Source organism: Erythrolamprus reginae, chromosome Z (assembly GCF_031021105.1).
Source record: "Erythrolamprus reginae isolate rEryReg1 chromosome Z, rEryReg1.hap1, whole genome shotgun sequence".
In the NCBI taxonomy this organism is placed as follows: domain Eukaryota; kingdom Metazoa; phylum Chordata; class Lepidosauria; order Squamata; family Dipsadidae; genus Erythrolamprus; species Erythrolamprus reginae.
This window is the reverse complement of record NC_091963.1, coordinates 18,384,010-18,405,195: the sequence shown is the minus strand read 5'-3', so window position 1 is coordinate 18,405,195 and position 21,186 is coordinate 18,384,010.

Below are 21,186 nucleotides of genomic sequence, written 5' to 3'. Positions count from 1 at the left end.
AGTATTCCAGAATGGAGCTAGTCAAATTATAGATGGGTTTTAATTATAGATGAATTCAATATCCCACTTCAAAAACTCCTGCTGTAAGGAAGTGACCTAGTTACCTTGGCATAGAGTAATTAAGAAAATAAAAACTACTAGAAAAAAGGGGGAGTTTAGTAACAGAGCTAGTTGGAGGTTGAAAACAAAATTCTAAGCAACATTATAGGGTTTTGGCAGTGGACATTTTGAATGAAAGGAATTGGCATATACATCCACGTTTCACCTTCCTGGCCTGCTGCCGGCTGCCAATAACTTTCTGGAATTCTCCAACTCTGCCAATAACACTCTGGAATTCTTTCTGGAAACTTCTCTAATTTACATAAAGGTTGGCTTTACTTTGGATGATCTATCCCTATGAGCAGAAGCATAATCTTCTGTTTCCTTACCCATTCTGGGAATACTGGGATACGACAATCTGGTAGCTGAGAATAGATAAGATTATGATTTCTAAAGAAAGGTTTATAAACAACTTGATGACTTAACTGATAACTTTCCAGGAGATGGGCCGTCACATACATGGTAGTGCTCAACTTACAAATATTTATTTAGTGACTGATTAAAAGTTATAATGACACTAAATAGATTTATTTATGACCATTCCACATAGTCACATGATCAAAATTTGGACACTTGGCAACTGAAATGTATTTACAACAGTTGCAGTGTCCTGATCTTATATGATTGTAACAACTAAAACAATAAAGGTAATAAAACTGGGCATGACTCACTCAAAAGCTATTTTGTTTAGCAATGGAAACGACCAATTGTGGTTGTAAGTCAATTACTGCTTTTAAATTCGAGAAATAAATAAATAAAAATACATACGCCACTCCTTTTATTGAGTCTGTCATCTGCACCTCTAAAACTATCTGGTTGGTTCTGTAACCCAACAAGACAGATACAGACTTCAGAGGATAATCGGAACTGCAGAAAAAACAATTGCTACCAACCTGCCTTCCATTGAGGACTTGTATCCTGCATGAGTCAAAAAAAGGGTGGTGAAAATATTTACTGACCCCTCACATTCTGGACATCAATTGTTTCAACTTCTACACTTAGAACAATGCTATAGAGCACTGCACACCAAGACAACTAGACACAAGAACAGTTTTTTCCTGAACACCATCACTCTGGTAAACAAATACATTCCCTCATCACTGTCAAACTATTTACTAAGTCTGCATTATTATTACTATTAATCTTCCCATCATTCCTATCACTCATCTCCTCCCATAAATGACTGTATGACAGTAATTTGTTGCTTGTATCCTTATATTAACAGTTTAACAGTTTCTAATATGATTGCATTGCTTCTTTGTATCATTAAATGTTGTGCCTTATGATTCTTGACAAACTTGCCATTTTTTAATGAATACTGAAAGCATGTACAGTACACCAAGACTAATTCCTTGTGTGTCTAATCACGCTTGGCCAATAAAATTCTATTCTATTCTATTCTATTCTAATGAAAAATTCAGAGATGAAAATACTAAGGATATCTATATATCCATAACTTTCTTGGCCGGAAAAACAAAAACAAAACTCATCTTTTTAAAAATTTCACTGCGTTGTCCAACTTACTGTGTTGTGCAGGGTGAGACAATAAGTGGGAATCATGGTGTTTTGTTTCTTCTTTTTACCCTGGCTTGCTTTAATTAGTTGATTTTCGCTTATTATCCTGAGCAGAATTTTACTGAAGCTGAAATCACATCACCCTCCAATGGGTTTTTCAAAGATCTTCACAATCCCAAGGGCTCTTACTGCTTAGCATGATCTATGTAATAGTTTTGGCAGCTTTCGACATCATCAGTTAAGAGGCAGCTCCAGAAAGTCCAAACTCCCAAACAGTCTTAAAGCCAAACAAAATACTACAGACTGTAAAAAGCCAAATCTAAACATAATTATATAGCTGAAGTTGGGGTTTGGAAAGTAGATCCTTGCCAACCCTTCTACAGTTCCAAACCCACAGATTCTTGCCACTTACTATTTCTATTCTATACCAGCCTACTATTTTCTGCTTGACTGCTGAAAAGAAGTTGCTATACAATTTATTTTCCAGGCTGTATTTATTGTCATCCAATCACAATCAACATGTGCTGGGTCCAGCTCTATGTGCAGAGGGGTTTTCGATCAAGAAAAAACATTTTTTTCTCATGTTTATTGGCTCCGGCCATTTACATCACCCTACATGTTTAGCTTTATTACTTGGGATGAGTGGAAGGCAACAAAGATAGTTAGAGAATAATATGATAAACAATCATGATCAGGATCACTAGGTTTGGCTGAGATTCATGGTCTTGAGCCTGCTAACGCTTTTTCCATTGTGGTTGCTCATTGTTTATTGTTCTCTAAGTGAAGAAGCAACACCCTCAGATTTTCTTTTTCTTTTTTCTAGTGGTGGTGACAGGGATTGTGTGTCCTGAGGGTTAAATCAAGATACTGTTCAGGAGAATAGTGATGAAATAGAGAGAAGAATTTTTCTCACTAAAGACATCTAGCTGAGATCCTGTAGTAGAATATAGTCTAGATTCCCAGGACAGAGAAAATGCATTCCAGAATGTACAAAATATAGTAAAGGATTAGATGGGTTGAGTGGAAAGAGAAGAATGAAGATGGCTCCTTCATAATGTCTCAATGGCTAAGACGCTGAGCTTGTTGATCAGAAAAGTTGACAGTTTGGTGGTTCGGATCCTTAGTGTGTATAATGGAGTGAACTCGCATTACTTGTCCGTTTCTGCCAACCTAGCAGTTGAAAACCATGTAAAAATACAAGCAGAAAAATATGAACCACTTTTGGTGGGAAGATAATTGTGTCATGTGCGCCTTTAACATTTCATAATGGTGGCCACATGACTATGGAAAGGTCTTTGGACAGCACTAGCTCTTTGGTTTTGAAATGGAGATGAGCACTACCCCCCAGTGTTGGGAACAACTAGCAGATATGTTCAAGGGGAATCTTTACATTTTACCTTTGTAAAAGGTCTCAGAATATATATTTAATGGCGGAAGTAGTCTGGCTTTGCTTTAGTTTTGGTAAAGTTTTTATCTATACATGAGGAAGAATAAAGGAAACTGCTTAGAAGAACTTCAATTTGAGTGAGGGACGTGGGTTTTTGGGGCTTTTTGCAAAGCCTGTCAGAGTCATTCCATCCAAAATATCCGAAGATTGTGATGTGTTTCAAAATTAGTAGGATTCTGATGGTGCTAACTCTCATAACAAGTCCTGAATTTGGGGGAACTGTATTGTTATCTTCAGTTCCAGATTTAGGGCTTTTCTGTTCATGAATGTGGGTGTTTTCAAACTAAGCAAGTATTTACATGTGCTACTTGCTTAGAATTTTAGAATCAGAATCTAAGGTTGTGAATTTTGATTTATCAGCCTGGATTTTTTTAAAGTGATATGTACTATCATTAGGGTGAGTACAAGTTGCCATTCTGGGACTTGTTCTTCTCTGCACTCTTTCTAGAGTTTCAACAACTTTTTTGTGTGTGGTTTGTTCTTGTCTTATTCTCATGTGCTATGGGGAATAACTCACCCCTGTGACAACTCTTTGAAAACTGCTACCACATCCCTTCTTAGTCTTCTAAACAATTAAACACGTGTAAGTAACAATTAAGCAAATACAGATGTATCCCATTAAATTAACAATGGTTTTTTTTCATTTTTATCTCATTTGATTATTGAGAGGCAACCAACTCCTTTCTCATTAAATTCTCACCCATGATTACAAGATATACTGAGTAGAATGAATAGCCAAAGAAAGGAATACATAAAATAGTTTCCTTTTTTGTTCCAGATATTGGGAAGTCAGTATCTTCTTTTACCATCAAGCTTGCTATATTTTAAATTCTTAAATTTCTAGCTGCTCCACAGAAGCTGGTGGCTTTTCCCAGTAGACAAAGTGTACCAGACTTTTCATTTAGCTGTCAAAAAGAACAAGAAGGACACTGGAGAGGAAGCCAAAACACTGAATGCAACTCGCAAAAACTGAGCAACCCCTGGTGTGCAGAATACCTTATTTTCACAGTTCACAAACAAATTTAACCAATGTAACAAATTCCATAAATGCAATGTTTGTTATTGAGTTAACTGCAACCTGGGACTTACATTTCTGACAAGCTTAGAATTACGGCCTGGATAAATTAATCTTCAAAGTAGCCATACAGTAAGTGGGTTTATCTAATTCCCAACACTATATCAAAGTTTTGGCTCTAAGATCCTCACACCTGACACCATTCTTGCCCTACACAAAATTGCTTGAGTATTTATTAAATTTATGGTGAAATAATAAAAGATTTCTGAGTATTCCGAGTCTACTTTTATTAAGAGACAAAATTTAAATTGTCTTTTAAATATTTTTTTTTTAAAAGCAACCCTTCAAAAACTGATAGGCACTATTACAAAATGGACATAGAGATTGAGAATTGGAAAAAAAAAATAGGCTCTTTTGGCCATGATCCAGTCAAATGCAAGATTTACTTACAACAGCACAACTTCAGGCTCTTTTAATGGCTTGTTTCAGAGTATTTACAGCTTTCCAGTTCCTACACTGGATTTCCATCAGTGCTGTTCAGATTAGGGAATGTTCAAAAGATTTGTTCATTTCTTTGTCTTCCTAGACCTCACACAGAGTGATTACATGAGCAAGAAGCATGCATCAATGTGTTGGTGTGCTTAGCCTCGGAATCATAGCCTTACTCATTTCTTTTTAAAAAGATTTTTTAAAAAATCAACAGCACCCTCTTAATTTATTGTTATTGATGGCTCTGACTGCTGTTGAGCTACTGCCTAAAAGCTGAACACAGATTTTTCAATTTGCAGGACACAGCTGGTGGGCTGTTATTTTTGGTTTGAAAAGTAAATCTACATCAGTTTATTCTATGACAGAACCATTACAGCTTTTGTAAGAAATGTACAGTATGTTGCAGACAAAGCAATGACTTAGAGGCAAGTTCATCCTATCAAGTATACTGTATATAGGTAGAAACTGTATCCTAACCTATCATAACTTTTAGAATTAAGTAGACAAATCAACTATAATTTTGGTTAATCAGTATTTAAAGAGCAGCCAGTCTTAACAATGGACTGTTACTGCAATAGAAAATGAAAAGAAAACTGGCTTGGCTATCTATACATATAATAGATATCTGATAAATTGAAGAATATCTTATTGATCCAAAGTAAAGTTTTAGAATTATTTTCAATGTGTTAGTTGAGTCTACAGAAAGGGGAGCATACAAATCTAATAAATAATAATAATAATAATAATAATAATAATAATAATTATTATTATTATTATTCTTTGACCAAAATATTAATTAATAAATTGATATCTGAAAGCATTTCTGTAATACACCCAAAGAATGTTAGAATTTCTACTTTGATGCCACACACACACACACACACACACACACACACACACACACGCCATTGATGAAAAGATATAATTAAATTATTAGAACTCACTCCCAGATAAATTATTTTAGCTGGAATTGAAATACCAGGAATATTCAAAACACCTCCTCATTTGAAATGCTGTTGGGTGACTCTGTGTGCTTGAGCCAAATACTGAATATTGTATTTACAATTATCACATATCTTCAACATGTGCCCTTCCCTAAATCTATTACTAATATGGTGAAGTACAACATTCCTTACCAAATACCTGCAAACCCCTGACCTGGTCAATTCTGCTCTGTTTCTTGACTCCTCTTAGAGAAAATAATGTTTTAAAATGTGAAAACTTGGCAAGTGTACCAACTGGTTCTGCTGTTGAGTTCTGACATTGTCTGCCTTTAAGTAAGTTTTGTTCATTAAGAAAAGACAGCCAGCATATGTTGCCTCAAAACAAATTGTTATGTATGGGTGTATGTAGTGAACATTTGCATAACCGCCGCTAATTTATTTATTTATTTATTTGTTTGTTTGTTTGTTTAGTCCAATACATAATACACATTGAAGAGAAAGATATGCAATAATATAAATAAAGAAAAGTATAAAAGAAAAGATATAAAAGTATAGGTGAACATATTTGAAAGGAAGGAAAGATAAATGAGATAAGGAGAGACAATTGGACAGGGGAAGAAGGCACACTGGTGCACTTATGCACACCCCTTACTGACCGCTAAGGAACCTGGAGAGGTCAATCGTGGATAGTCTAAGGGAGTAATCTAGTGATGGGAGAAATAAACTTATGTCAGTGGCTAGCAAGCTTCAGGGCAGCCCTTAAAAGTGGTATGCCTGAAGCCTGCTGGCAGTCCATATTAATTCTAGGTAATAGACAAAGGTACTGAACTGTTCCTATGACTTGGCTCTTCATTTACATGTGCATCTGACACTGACAACAAAGGTGGTGGAAGAAGAACCGCAGAACAAAGGCATATTGTGGCATCTGCAGCCATCCTAAGAAGCAAATCTTGACTTGCTCCAGCTAACCTACAGGATGCTTACACAGACATCTCTAGCACCAGCCTTCTTCGATCCAAAAACAGAAGAATGCTGAAGATACATGTCCCTTTTCCATTTATTCCTGGAGGCAAACAATTTCCAGGATCTGCTGAACAATAGGACAAGAGTCAGCTACTGCAGGCCACAAATGTACAAGATGGCTCAGACCCCAATGGCACCAATGGCCATGGAATCCATATCCTGCTCAAACCTACAAACCAAGCTAGCTGAACACTACGAACCTTCAGCCCCTATGATGTTCAGCAGAAATGAATTTTACCATCCGCATCAGCACAAAAGTGAATCAATCAACAGCTTTCTGATGAAATTCCGGGAAATTGCATCCAAATGCAAGTTAATTGACCCAGAGAAAATTAGGAATGAGGATTGAGGAACCTGAATTTACAAAAGAAGTTGCTGATCCAGAGGGAAGCAATCTTTAAAGATGTGGTCAAGGAAGCAAGAACTGCAGAATCATCAGAAAACTCCATAGCTGACAGACAACATCCAGAAAAACAGCTGCAGAATCCATCACACCCATCCATAGATTGGTTGGATGACCAAGGTCCTGAAGGAAGAAGAGGAGCACAAAGATGACAACTGTGTGCATTGCGTCCATCAAAAAAGGAGGGTGAGGCAAAGAGAATTTGATCCAAGGCAGCACTGCTGTTCCGACTGCCAAGGAAGCCACACCATCTAGGTCCTCAACAGTCAGCATTCAGGCCAGGCTACAGCACAGAGACTGCTTTGGTCATGCTGATGGATGATCTCTGGCGGGCCCAGGACAGGGGCTTGTCCTCTGTCCTGGTGCTTCTTGACTTCTCAGTGGCTTTTGATACCATCGACCCTGGTATCCTTCTGTGCTGGCTGGAGGGGTTGGGAGTGGGAGGCACTGTCCTTCAGTGGTTCTCCTCTTACCTCTCCGGTCGGTCGCAGTCAGTGTTAATGGGGGGCCAGAGCTCGACTTCTAGGTCTTTCCCTTGTGGGGTACCTCAGGGGTCAGTCCTCTCCCCCCCTACTATTTAATATCTACATGAAACCGCTAAGTGAGATCATGGGGTGAGGTATCATCAGCATACCCATTTGTACATTTCCACCCCATGTCCACTCAGCGAAGCAGTGGAAATGATGTGCTGGTGTCTGGAGGCTGTTGGGGTCTGGATGGGTGTCAACAGGCTCAAACACAACCCTGACAATATGGAGTGGCTGTGGATCTTGCCTCCCAAGGACAATTCCATCTGTCCATCCATTACCCTGGGGGGATTATTAACCCCCTCAGAGAGGGTCCGTAACTTGGGTGTCCTCCTCAATCCACAGCTAACATTAGAGCACCATCTTTCAGCTGTGGTGAGGGGGGCATTTGCCCAGGTCCACCTGGTGCACCAGTTGTGGTCCTTGGACCAGGAGTCACTGCTCACAGTCTCTCATGCCCTCACCACCTCGAGGTGTGACTACTGCAATGCTCTCTACATGGGGCTACCTTTGAAAAGTGTTTGGAAACTTCAGATCGTGCAGAATGCGGCCGCAAGAGCTATCGTGGGGCTTCCAAGATCTGCCCATGTTCCACCAACACTCCACAGCCTGCACTGGTTGCCGATCAGTTTCTGGTCACAATTCAAAGTGCTGGTAATGACCTATAAAGCCCTACATGGCATCAGACCAGAATACCTCCAGGACCGCTTTCTGCTGCACGAATCCTAGCGGCCAATCAGGTCCCACAGAGTTAGCCTTCTCCAGGTCCCATCGACTAAACAATGCCATTTGGCAGGACCCAGGGGAAGACCCTTCTCTGTGGTGGCCCCAGCCCTCTGGAATCAACTCCCCCCAGAGATTCGAACTGCCCCTACTCTTCCCACCTTCTGCAAGATGTTGAAGACCTATCTATGTCACCAGGCAGGGGGGGGGGAAATAACTATCTTGTCCCCCCCAGCACCACCTTTTTCTGGCTATAATACAATGGTATGATTGTGTAGTAATGATTGTTTTTTTTAATATTTAGGGGTTTTAAATTGCTTTTAACTTATATTGGATTTGTACTTTGTATATTGTATTGCTGTCGTTGTGAGCCGCCCCAAGTCTTCAGAGAGGGGCAGCATACAAATCTAATAAAACTAAACTAAACTAAACTAAACCAAACCAAACCAAGGCTGCCTCGAAATTCAGAGATGTCATGTGCTGCTGTTGCCAAAAGTGGAGACACATTATTGAAGCATGCAGAACCACTCAACCCTCCCTCTACCAATCTGCTCCATTCCCACCCAGAGCATCTACAGGACCCAGGACACAGAGCCAAAGCCACGCAAGAGGACAATGGGGCAGGCAAAAGGTCTACTCCAATTATCAAAACTCAAGGGGATTATATCACACCATGGGCTATTCTGATGATGACCAACGGGAAAGTTCCATATAACTGTAGCAATACAAGTTATATGTAACTTGTAACTTTGACATGGAACTGGACATTAGCTCAGCTTTTACTATCATGGCCTGGAAAACCCTGAAGAAACTCCTGCTCAAAATGACCAGATAAAAGCTCAAACCACATAATATAAGACTCAGTGACTTCCAGTGCTTGTCATGTGCTGGGTCAAGTGCTGGGCCAAGCAGAAGTCCCAATCAAATTAAAATACTTCAGTGTAACACTCCCATTAAAAGTCCTAGGTGTCAAATGGCTAAAATCCATGAAATTGGAATCATGGGATTGAATCAAATAAAAGGGGACAAGGTGGACAAGCTCATGGCCAACTTCAAGACCATCTTTGACAGAAGGGTAGGTAAATATAAGGGCAAGCTGATATCATTTAACCCGGATTTCATCATAACTCCTATTAGACGTAAGCCCTGCAAGATCCCATTTGCGCTCTGACATAAGGTTGATGAGCATCTGGAGAAATTGGTAGCCCAAGGGGTTCTGGAACTAGTTGACCACACAACCTGGGAAATATTGTAAACTCAGTGAAGCTGGATGGCTCAATTAGTGTGTGGGCTGACAAGAAAGGGACTATAAATAAAGCCCTGCATCTGAATGTGCCTATTGTACAGGACCTATTACATTCGCTGGGCAATGGAAATATTTTTTTCTAAGCTTTATTTTGCACAGGCATACCAAGAACTGCTAGTGGACAAATCCACAACAGAAGCACAGATTGTAGTAACTCATGGGGGGGGGGTTAAATATAACCACCTGCAATTTGGGGTCAGTGTGGTGCTGGGACTGTTCCAGAGCATATCTGTTGCACAGCATTCTTAGAGCAATCCCCTACTTTGATGATGTCCTTATCTCAGGGGACTCAGAAGATCAGCTTAATAGCCCAGGTCTGCAAAGTACTGGGGCGATTCCAAAAAATGGGGCACAAAGTCAGGAAGGACAAATGCAAAGTTGGGGTCACTAGCATAGAATTTATGGGATTCTTAATTGATGAGTCCAACATTCACCCATAAAGTAAAGGCCATAAAAGAAGCCCCAACACCGAAGAACAGGGCAAAGTTGCAAGCCTTCCTAAAGTTATTCAAACTTCTATGCTATCTTTCTGAAACATAAGGCAACCATTGCTGAGCCCCTCCATAGGTTCCTGGGGAAGATGACCACATGGATCTGGGGACAAAGAGAGGCCAATGCTTTTGCCACCATAAAGGACCTGCTTTCTTCAAATAGAACATTGATGCAATACAGTGAGATCCTCTGCCTAACATATAAACTTCACTTTTGGAGAGGGAGAAGTCCTCAGCCACCAACTACCCAATGAACCAGACATTCCCATCCCCTATTACTCTAAAATATTATCACCAGCAGGACAGAACTTCAGCCAGCTAAACAAGGAAACTCTTGCAGCTTGGCTGGCATCAAAAGGTTCCATGAATATCTTTGTAGCTGCAAATTCAAAGTTATTACTGACCACCAACCTCTGTTAGGTCTGCTTGTGGGGAACCAACAAAGCCTGCAATACATGTCACCCCAACTGACCCATTGGTCTATATTTCTTTTGGGCTATAGCTACACCCTTAAACATAGATCTGGGAAAGCATAAATCACACAGATGTATTCAGCTGCTGCTCAGACCCAGAATTTACGGAAGGCTCTGCTCCTATGGCTGAATTACTACTGGTTGATATCAAACAGACCAGCACCATCATGTCTCAGGACACCGTGGAACAAACAGCAATAGACCTAGTGCTGATTGTAAAGTAATGAACTGGGTATTGAGGAAATGGTCACAGTGGGAGGAGGAAGGAGAAGAATTCAAAACCTTTAAGAAGAAAGAGGCTGAATTTTCTGTTCTAAAGGGCTACCTATTGTGGTGGGAATGAGTAATAATCCCCCAGAGCCTGCAAAAAAGGGTGATAAAAACTCTCCACATAGATCACCCTGGCATAGTATGCATGAAAGCACTAACAAGAGCTACCTATGATCTTGTATAAGGACATTACATCCTGTATAAAGACATTACAAATTAGTAGCAACTTGCATGCCATGCCAAGAAACCTGGCTGGTCCCACCAAGAACCACAGCCCATGGTCAAAAGTGCATATCAAATTTGCAGGTCTGATGGCAGACCACACCTTCCTCATAGTGGTTGATGCCTATTCAAAATGGGTAGAAGTGATCAACATGCACTTATCAACAACAGATATCACCATAGGAGCCCAAGGGAAGCTGTTTACAACTCATGGCTTGCCAGATGTCCTCATATTGGACAATAGTCCAGGACTCACAGTCAGAAACATGGAAGTATTCTTGGCTGACCATGCATAATGTATGGTCAGCCTGTGCTCATCTCACCATTCTGTCTGGATAGCAATGGCCAAGTGGAGAGAATGGTGAGGTTAACCAAAGAAACATTAACCAAAATGGGTCCAGGAGACTGGCAGGAATGAATTGACCAGTTCTTATTGACCCAATTATTCTGTATGTAACTACAAATGTAAGCCCTGCAGAGTTGTTGATAAGTTGAAAACTAATATCCCAACTGGACAGACTTAATTCAACATAGAAGCTGGAGACACCTCTGAAGTCAAACCAACCAATCAGGATACTAGCCATGGGGGACTTGGTATTTGCACAAAACTATATAGGAGAACCCAAATGGGTGAGTGCTACAGTAATAGAAATCACTGGCCCCAAATAATACAAAGTGAGACTAGGCAATGAACAGGAATGGTGGAGACATACAGTATTGACCAACTCAGAAACAAGTGGGGAGACTCCTGCTTTATCAACTGGAGACCACGGCAGCAACCAAAGCAGCAGCTGAGAGTCATGAACACACAAGTCTCTACCCAACAATCAAGCCAACACGAGCAACACAGAACCCCATGGTGAAGACCAGCCTCTGACTGAAAGACAACCAATGACCCTATTCTCAAGCCCGGAAAGGGAGCACAAACACCTAACGGTCACCACCAGAGTCCAGGAAGTCAACTGGAATAAAAGAATGATGGAGCAGAAGACTTCAGCTGCCACTCCTGGAGGCTGGTTCCAGATTTTTCCATGGAATGACAGAGGAGCAGCAACAGGCATGTTCGCTCCAATCAAAGACTCCTGAGGAACTGAATCCTTCAGGCCCGGTAGGACTGTCAGGTGACCCGTTTACTTGCGGGACCATGTAACCATTATGGACTCCTGATTGGACACGCCAGAAACTAAAAGGGTTGGGGTGTTATGTATGGAAAGATGAAATGAATATTTGCATAGCCACCGCCGATTGACTATCTAGCAGCGGGAGAAATAAACTCCTGTCAATGGCTAGCAAGCTTCAGGGAAGCCCTTAAAAGCAACTTCTCTGCAGCCTGCCCACAGTCTGTATCAGTTCTAGCTAATAGGATATAAAGGTGCTGAGCTGTTCCTGTGCCTTGCCTCTCCATTTACGCATAAATCTAGCAGAAATAGTGATTTTCTCATAGTTGTACACTGCTTAGTTGTTGGTCTTCCTTATGAATGCTTTTGTCAGTACAATGTGATGTCTGGACTCAATAGTGATAATGCTCATTATTTTTCCAGCTCCTGTTCCACAGCTGGATAATGCAGCCTTTCAGACAGAGTCTGAAGCTGGTTCTTCGTGTCTTTACCCTTTGCTAGTTCTTTACTACTACCTTTTCCCTTCTTCTCTTTCTTTGTGCAAAACTTGTGTCTTATTCATAAATTGTTAATGCCATAAATTATGGAACAAAAGCATGTGGGTTGAAGCGCAGATCTCAAAACAGAAAATAGTGAAAATATTATGTAGGGTTATCTGCAGTATTCCTGATTCCCAAAGGAATTTTGGCACAACTCTCCCAGGTCATATGTTTAGAAACAATCATGGCCCCCCTTTTAAGGACAATGCAAGCATCTTCAGGGTCTTCACAAATGAACCAAGCATTCAAAATTTATTGAATTAATAATGTTGCAATAGTTTTTTTAAGCCCAATTCAATTCTTGCTTCAATTCAGGGTACTTTTTCCCAGAAGTAATGAAGTGAACTTATTGGTGTGTTTGCATAATTGGGAATGGACAAAATACATTCCAGTTGTATACTTCTGGTGGTTGGAAAGTGCAGAAGTTGAAGGCCAATACATCTGGATGACATTGGAGTAGGACAAGGATGGAATAAACAACATTGAGCCAAAGGTTGGATTAGTGCTGCAGGTTTATGTGTTATTGAACATTACCAAATGCTTATGACTATGAAGCCATCACATATTTATTTGTAAGGAGGTTGATTTTGCATTTAAAATGACTTCCTCACTCTCAGCAAGCAAGTGAAGATAAGGAAAAAAATGGAAATAAAAACAATAAATTCTATGAGATATCCATCTTTTCTACCTTGTAAACATAGGCTTCCCAATTTCCAGTCCTGACAATGTCCTTACAATACCTGTGAGGGAGACAGTAAAGGAATACCCAATTTATATCTATTACATGTATAGAGAGCCAAGCTATCTGGCTTGGCTCTCTATACATATAATAGATATAAATTGCAAAAGTAAAGCATTGGGCTAAAAGCTGGGGTGAATGTGAATTCTAGTTCCATTTTAGGCATGAATCAAACTGAAACGGAATGTTCACAAACAATCACTCATGCCCTCATCACCTCAAGGCTCGACTATTGTAATGCTCTCCACATGGGGCTACCTTTGAAAAGTGTTCGGAAACTTCAGATCGTGCAGAATGCAGCTGCGAGAGCAATCATGGGCTTCCCTAAGTATGCCCATGTTACACCAACACTCCGCAGTCTGCATTGGTTGCCGATCAGTTTCCGGTCACAATTCAAAGTGTTGGTTATGACCTATAAAGCCCTTCATGGCACCGGACAAGAATATCTCCGGGACTGCCTTCTGCCGCACAAATCCCAGCGACCGGTTAGGTCCCACAGAGTTGGCCTTCTCCGGGTCCCGGCGACTAAACAATATCATTTGGCGGGACCCAGGAAAAGAGCCTTCTCTGTGGCGGCCCCGACCCTCTGGAACCAGCTCCCCCAGATATCAGAGTTGCCCCCACCCTCCTTGCCTTTCGCAAGCTCTGTCGTCAGGCATGGGGGAATTGAAAATTTTTTCTCCCTTCCCCCTAGGCTTATAGAATTTATACATGGTATGTTTGTTGGTATGATTGGTCTCTTAAATTGGGGGTTTTTTAGATTACTTTTTAATATTAGATTTGTTACATTGTTTTTTATTGTTGTTAGCCGCCCCAAGTCTTCGGAGAAGGGCGGCATACAAATCTAAATAAACTAAACTAAACTAAACAAAGTCAAATATTATCATATAGTGGATAAAATGGCTGTAAACAAAGCTTATCTATTTTATCCACTATGTGACAATCTAGAACTAAGTAGAAATTTCCTAGCAGCTAGAACAACTCACCAATGGAATGACTTGCCTCCAGAAGTTGTGGGTGGTCCAAAACTGGGGTGGGAGTGGGTTCAATTTAAAATAGCATTTCATTGGCCAGTGATATCACATGTAGGCCATGCCCATACCAGCTCTGTGAATGGAAAAAACACGTGATGTGATGGCAATGTGACATGGTAAATTTGACACCAGTGGTTATAAAACATTTTATTAAATTATAAAATAAAATACAAAAATGCAAAAGCAAACAGTAGAACACAGGAGATGGAAAAAGAAAAGTGAGGAGGGGAGGGAGAAAAATGGAAGGAATTGACTTCTGGCACTCTCTGTTGCAGTAGAATAAAGCATTAACATTGAATCTTAAGTTTTTACATTTTCCATAATACAGTGGTACCTCGACATACGAGTTTAATTCTTGCCAGAGCTGACCTCGTATGTCGATCAATTCGTATCTCGAACCAATGCATTTAGATTTGGCTTTTTGTGCCGAGATAACTGGAAAAAATGGAATTCTTGCACCACCTAGTGGACGCTCGGCTCGTATCCCAAATTTGAGCTCGGGTGTCGAACAGAAATTTTGCTCACGTCTCAGCTCGTAACTTGGAATACTCGCATGTGGAGCAGCTCGTATCTAGAGGTACTACTGTATTATAAACTAGCCATTTCCAGAACAACAAATCAATATAATCAGTAAACCCCAAAGTTTCATTTCCCCCCCATCCTAGCATATTCGTTGATCAAAACAGTCAATTTAGTGCAACACTGGAGGTTTTGTCTGAAATGGCATAGAGCAAACCTTTTTTGGCTCAGGTGCCAAAAGGATGTGCATGCACAATAGCATGTTTGCACATACCCACACTCATAATGCAATGCCCTCTCCTCCCTGCGCACATGTGCACAAGCCTCATACTGCCCCCCATTCATGCACATAGGCTTCACTGAAATGAACTTCCAGTCAGCTCTTTGGAGGGTTTTTTTGAACCCTGGGGATGGTGAAAAATGGTCCAATGGGTCAGATATGCCCTGGAGGGGCATTGAAGAAGAGCGGCGTCAGTCACTGGTCTGGGTGGCTTGCAAATCCCTCAGGGAGCCGGCACCAGTCTCTCGCCCAATGGCTGTGGAAGATGACTCTGTCGCTATTAGCTAGGATGGCCATGATTGGAACAGTAAAAATTGAAAGATTGTCTGGTGCTAAGAACTGTTTGTGTTGGAGAGAGGTGAAGAAGTGCTGAAACTGGGTGAGCGTTTGGCCAATTTAATGACAAAAGAAAAAATTTAAAATTCAAAAGGAGATAAGAGACTCTAAAATGGAGTGAGCAGCTATCTAGCAATTGGAAATACCATAGAGAGAATTAAAGGAACAAGTTTAAAAGACCAGATTTCAGGATGTCTTTATAATTGGACGGTGGAAGTCAAAGAGACTGAAAAAGAATAAAGAATTTAAAGAAAATATCTTATTGGTGCTAAGTGGACTTAAAACACTTTGGATACTTTTGTAAAATAACTGTTTTGTTATATTGGGAACATAACACCATCTGCTGGTTAAAAGAAAATATTGCAACAGACTGTGGAAAGCTCAAATTAGTAGACAGCTGGAGACTGACTTTGCCCATAAGAAGAAAGGACTTGAAAACAGTGTATGTTGTGTTAGTATGTGATGGTGCACTGTTTTTGTGATAGAATATAAGAGAATTTTGAACTGGATTGGTCTGAAACACAAAGAGATTTTATGGATTTAAACTGCAAAAATATCCATTAACTTTATAAATTGTGAACTTGACAAAATTGAGATGTGTATCTATAAAAAACTTACTGGGATGTTAAAATACACCAATAAACAAGGATATTACACAGATGAAAAAGGGACTGAAAATGAAAAAAAACCATATTGATGATTATACTTGGATTTAAAGTGAGTAAGATTATTGGTGAGTATTGGTATCAGAAGAAACAATTTTAAATTAAAAATAATAGAGGAGTCTAGGAGGAATTGAGAGCAGACTTAAACAAGTAATGTACTTAAAAGAAAGAAAAGGAATTTGGGAAAAAAGAACTTATTAGGATAAAAAGAAGAGGGAGATTGTGATCCCCTTATATAGAGCGCTGGTGAGACCACATTTGGAATACTGTGTTCAGTTCTGGAGACCTCACCTACAAAAAGATATTGACAAAATTGAACGGGTCCAAAGACGGGCTACAAGAATGGTGGAAGGTCTTAAGCATAAAACGTATCAGGAAAGACTGAATGAACTCAATCTGTATAGTCTGGAAGACAGAAGGAAAATGGGGGGGACATGATCGAAACATTTAAATATGTTAAAGGGTTAAATAGGGTTCAGGAGGGAAGTGTTTTTAACAGGAAAGTGAACACAAGAACAAGGGGACACAATCTGAAGTTAGTTGGGGGAAAGATCAAAAGCAACATGAGAAAATATTATTTTACTGAAAGAGTAGTAGATCCTTGGAACAAACTTCCAGCAGACATGGTTGGTAAATCCACAGTGACTGAATTTAAACATGCCTGGGATAAACATATATCCATTGTAAGATAAAATACAGGAAATAGTATAAGGGCAGACTAGATGGACCATGGGGTCTTTTTCTGCCGTCAGTCTTCTATGTTTCTATGTTTCTATTTTGATGATGAAAGGGGAAAAAGAATAAAGAAAAGAATGGAAATAAATTAAATTATAGTAGACCAATTTGCTTTTATAAAAGATTTGTATAACTTATAAAATTGATTTAATGTTGAAAATGATTTAGACAACTGTTGGGATGTTATGAGATGTATAACTATCATTTTTAATGGTCCTTATATAAGATTACATAATTTATAAATTAAAATTTTGTTGTGGAGATTTTAGATATTTAGGGTTCTTTTTTTCTTTATTATTGTATATTAGGAAGTTGGTTATGTTATTAAGCAATGGATGGAAGTTAAAATTAAAAATAGTATAATAAAGTTGAAAAGGAGATATGATATGAGAAAAGTGTTCAGAAATTTAGAGCATTTAGAAATAACAGAATAAAAAAAAGACGAGTAAAGATATAAATTGTGGAAAGGGAGGAGCATGGCCTAAAATCAAGAGGTATAAGATATAATGAATATGTCTGGAATATTTGGAAGAAAATTGAGAGTTAAAGATGGTAGATACTGATGGCAAAAAACAGGAAGTAAAGAGGCAGTATGGGAATAACAATAGATTTACCTGGAAGAATATAAATATATGTAAATGATAAGGGAAAAGATATAAATTTAAGAGTAGCACCAATCTTGGTATAAAGTTAGGGTTTTGAATTGCTCATCTGTTAACTATAAAATGGATTATAGGTACTCAGGGAAGGATAAGATGGAGGAAGAGGAGGTAGAAAGGAATGGGAGAGAGGGAGGAGGAAAGTAGAAAAAAGAGAAAGAGGGAAAAAGAAAGTAGAGGGAAGAGAAAGAGAGAGGGAGGGAGGGGAGTAATATGAAATATATAAGAAAACAGATGGGGGATAAAAGTACAAAAGGTGCATATTTAGGATATTTGATTATAACATTTTGGACTGAAATGTATAGTTATGTATGTTTTGATATTATGGTATAAGTATGTATGTTTATGTAAAGATGGTTAAAAAATTTTAAAAAATCTTTTTTTAAAAAAGGAAGCAATTTATTTATCTTCCCATTTAGGAGGAATTAGCTCAGAAAGCCTGGTCTAGAACCTGAAAATTCTTCTTAGCATAACTTAATGGTTCACACTTCTGACTAGTTTAGACTTTATAGATCCTGAAAATTTCAGGTTGCCATTTTTAAATATGTGTTTTTTTTCTCTATCAGGATAACCTACTACCCAAAGAATGAGTTCATTTACGGTACTTGAAAATAAAAACAGGGATGCTGTGTTTATTATGGGATACAGTGGGCAAAAAATAAGTGGACAAATTGTCTTAAAATACTGCTTTGCCTTTCCAACTTTTCCCCACCTACTTTGCAAGCCAACTCTTAAAATTTGAAATAGATGTGATATGAGAGGACTAGTTTTATCCAAAGAGACAAAACAGAGAAATGGAAATACAAATGCACACCTGTCACTTAGTTTAAAGGAAGGATAACTAAGAATTTAAAAGCGCAAATCATGTCTACCCTTTCAGGGTAAATCCCACATCAAAGACGGCATGGAAACTTCAACCTTTGCTTTCACAGCTCTTCCAAAAGTTGACGTGGAATTGTTATTTTTAGTGTACAAGAGAGCTGATTAATTTTCTTAATTGTATTTCATTTCAGTATATCTTTTATCCCATAAAAGAGGCTGAAAATTTGGTTGTGTCTTATACTAGGAAAGTAGCTTTTATTAAGTTTTTTTAAACCCTTAATGAGGTGCTAATGGGATCTTCCCTTTGTCTTCTTTTTTCATTGCTGCTCACTCCAACAATCAACTGAGCCTTTTTTCAGCCCTAACAAAGGTGCTAATAGTGAAGCAAACTTTGCTAGCAAGCGATTTTCCACCTTTTTTGCAGCCTTAATGAGGTTCTAATGAATGAAAGGATTTCTGGGCTTTGCAAGCACATGAATTCAAAACCAGCAAACTAATATGCTGAAGCTCACCACACTAAGGACTAGCCAGATGAATACTTGGTAGGCAGATTATTTTCCCCTATTTTCCTCCCCCCAAACTAAGGTGCGTCTTATACTCCAATATGTCTTATACTCTGGAAAACATGGTATATTTATCTTGTTATGCTATGGATGATATACTGTGCTGTTTTAGTTACTGTTGTAAGGCACTCAGAGTCACTTTGAACCATGAAATGGGCAGAAAAAAATATGATAAACAAACAAACAAACAAACAAACAAACAAACAGCTGAATTGTGACCTCTAGCAGAACATCTGGACAGTAAGTATAATAGTGCTAGACACTGGAAGCTAAATTTAGCAAAGTATTGATTCAATTCAATTCAATTTATTAGATTTGTATGCTGCCCCTCTCCAAAGACTTGGGGTGGCTCACAACAACAATAAAAACAGTATAACAATGGAAAAAATCTAATAATAAAATTACATTAAAAACCCCCAACAATTTAAAAAGTATACAACACATACATACCAAACATAAAATATAAGAAAGCCTGGGGGAACTGTCTTAATTCCCCCATGCCTGGCGATAAAGTTGGGTCTTGAGTAACTTGTGAAAGACAAGGAGGGTGGGGGCCGTTCTAATCTCTGGGGGGAGATGATTCCAGAGGCCCGGTGCCACCACAGAGAAGGCTCTTCCCCTGGGGCCCGCCAAACGACATTGGTCAACGGGACCCGGAGAAGGCCAACTCTGTGGGACCTTATCGGCCGCTGGGATTCGTGCGGTAGAAGGCGGTTCCAGAGGTATTCTGGTCCAATGCCATGAAGGGCTTTAAAGGTCATTACCAACACTTTTAATTGTGACCAAATTTATTTCTAATGCAGAATTGAAGATGTTTTATATTTGATTAAATTAGTCTAATATTGTCTACTCTAACTAGTGGCGGCTGCTTGGCATAAGGCTTACTCATTAATTCTACCTGTAGGAGATAGAAAAGATTGAATTTAAGGCCTTTGGATTGTAAAGTATGGACTCTTTCATTGGGTTGAAGTTCATTCCTACCTTGACTTATTTTCTTTAAATATTCCCACTTTCTCATTCTCTATTTTTTTTCTTTTTGCAAAGGAAGACACATTGAACATTTTTGCAAGAAATCCCAATTAAATTTGGTATGTAGTTGTGTGTAAGTCAGTCTAACTGGGCTTAACTGTCTGTTTCTGCTCAATTTCAGTCTTGGTTATGATAGATAGCATTTCTTTCAAAATGATATTTCCTGCTCTCCTTCAGAAGGATTGCTCGCACACCACTGTAATAAAGCCAAGAAATGTTCTTATGTGGTCATATTTTCTGTCTCTTATAGGAATGTCTTGAATTTAATAAGCGTGGGTTTTGAGAGGTCTGTTTTTGTCCACTATAACAGATTGGCTTCTATAACTATGTTCATCAAAAATGTTCGATACAACATATAATTTAACAGCCACAGTTAGGGACCAGAAGCCAAGTCCTTGAGGCTGGCTTGGTAACATGATCTATTTTGTTAACCAAATAGCTCTTAAAATACTTTTAATTTTTGAAGAAACTATCAATCTCAACATTCCTAGCTACATGTTGATGCAACATTAAAACACTCTGTTCATCATTATATGGTCACGTCCAAGTAGATTTCATATAAACCAACTATCCCTATATTCTAGCTATTTTACTGTTTTCCAGTAGCTCTTCCTGCTGAATAAATGGTCTTATTTTTGTTTCTTTTTGGCTCTACCTTCGAAGAGTTCAGCAAGTTTTGTCTTGCTTGAGACTCTAATATACTAGAGCCATATCTAGTAAGGCCTGATCATACTATGATCATAACTAGTAATAACTGGTGTGGAGCTAAGTTGTAGAAACAAGATCCATCTCTATAAGTTTACTGTTACAGAGATGGTGTAGGACAGTGATGGTGTACCTTTTTTTCCTTGGGTGCAGAAAGAGGTAGACTTCAGTTTCCCAAATTCTCAGTCTGAATGAAGAATGGGGAAGGATTATCTCTTAAAGTGTTTCCTAAAGTGTAATCCTAGGAATTCCTGTATTTTCCAATGTCTCCTAACAGACTCCCAAAATCAAAATTAGGTGTCAACCTGCATTGGAAAACAACAAAATATTAAAATCCCATCAAACAATCATGAGAAGCAATAAGTAATGCATCCATTAATTATTTATAGATAAATTACTAACAAAATTTATACTTTCCTTTAGTATTTTAATACAGCTGGATTAAAACTCTCCTGGGGTCATTTACAATTTTTAACAGTGGGAAGGGGTCCCCAGG